This window comes from Triticum aestivum, chromosome 2A (genome assembly GCF_018294505.1).
Source record: "Triticum aestivum cultivar Chinese Spring chromosome 2A, IWGSC CS RefSeq v2.1, whole genome shotgun sequence".
NCBI classification, from domain to species: domain Eukaryota; kingdom Viridiplantae; phylum Streptophyta; class Magnoliopsida; order Poales; family Poaceae; genus Triticum; species Triticum aestivum.
Genome location: NC_057797.1, coordinates 761705957 through 761707447, shown reverse-complemented (window position 1 = coordinate 761707447; position 1491 = coordinate 761705957). Strand labels below are relative to the sequence as shown.

At 54.1% G+C, this 1491-nt stretch overlaps 1 pseudogene; it reads left to right on the top strand.

The window, feature by feature from the left end:
• Nucleotides 1-1099: 1099 nt before the first annotated feature.
• Nucleotides 1100-1237, top strand: LOC123038471 (uncharacterized; annotated as a pseudogene).
• Nucleotides 1238-1491: the final 254 nt, after the last annotated feature.

Genomic DNA, 1491 nt, shown 5'->3' with positions numbered 1-1491 from the left:
GCCCATCCCTCCCATGAATTTCGGTTGCGTATAACCTCCCAGGAGGGATCCGGCTTGCCTGCTCCCTCCCCATGCTCTCATCCGTACTCCCACTTCATCCAGCGGTTGTCTTTTTTCCTTTTTTCTTTCTAATCTAATCATCTCCCCCTGATTTTAAGAGGGTGGGGCCGGGCCTTATTTTGTTCCAATCAAATCAAGCCACGTACGCGGGAGCACGGATGGGCACACGCCGGGGGAGCAGGCAAGTCTCGTCCTTCCAGGAGACCCAAGCCGTCTTCCTCTCACCCTTAGTTGAGTCCCACCAAAGTTTGCGTAGCTGGCCATTAATATGCCGACATGGACTTCTCGGCAGTTTGAAGCATGCCATAGTGTCAAACGAGTCTATAGCCTAACCGTAGGTTGTTAGGATCAGTTCGTGTGTTGTATAGATAATGATCAAGTTAGGTTGTTGTAGATAAATCCTAACTGAATTGTATCTATCTTGTATCCCGCCTGAGTATAAATGGAAGGCAAGGCCTAACGCATAAGTCACGGCAATTCATTCCTTTTGACTTCGTATCAGAGCGATAAGATCCTCTCCCATCGATCTCTCCCTCCCCGCCGCCGCCATGTCAGGCCCTGCCGCCATCAACTCCACCACCGGTGCCCTCACCTCTCCCAACGCCGGCGTCCTCACCACTGCTGCTAGCTCCTCCGCTCCTGTCTCGATCTCCTCAATCGGCAATCTCATCACAATCCGTCTGACAAGGGATAACTTTCTCCTCTGGAAGGTGCAGGTTGTCCCGACGCTCCACTCCCATGGCCTCTTCAGCTATGTCGATGGCTAGGTGCAGCCGCCGCCCTACACCATCACCATCACCACCGGCGCCGACGCTGATGCCAATGAAGAGGCCAACCTGCTCTTCCTTCAGTGGTACCAGCGAGACCAGTTGGTGCTCATTGCACTGCGGCCCTCCATGACATGTTCTCCTCGTAGAACAAGGCAGGTCTCATGCAGATGCGTTTTCAGCTGTCGAACCTGAAGAAGAAGGACCTCACCGCTACTGAATACTTTAACAAGATGAAGGGCTTTGCTGATGCTATGACGTCCATTGGTAAGCCTCTTGGTGATGACAAGATCCTCGGCTACATGCTAGCCGGTCTTGATTCTGAATTTGAACCTCTGGTGGCCTCCATCACTGCTCGCGAGGAGCCGATCAGCCTTGGCAGCTTTACGCGTTCCTCGTCAGTGCCGAGTTCCGCATGGAATAGCAGGCATCCGTGGGCGAGCCGCACTCCGCCAACTCTGCAACACGCAACTCTGATGGCCAGCACAATGGCGGGCGCGACAGCCACGGAGGTCAAGCTGGAGGCCAAGGCGGTCAAGGCGATCAAGGCCGTGGCTAGGGGCGTGCTCGTGGCAAGTACATTAAGTGTCAGGTGTGCTCCAAGTTTGGCCATGACACTCTACACTGCAGGAACCACTTCAACCATGTCTATCAACCTGAAGAC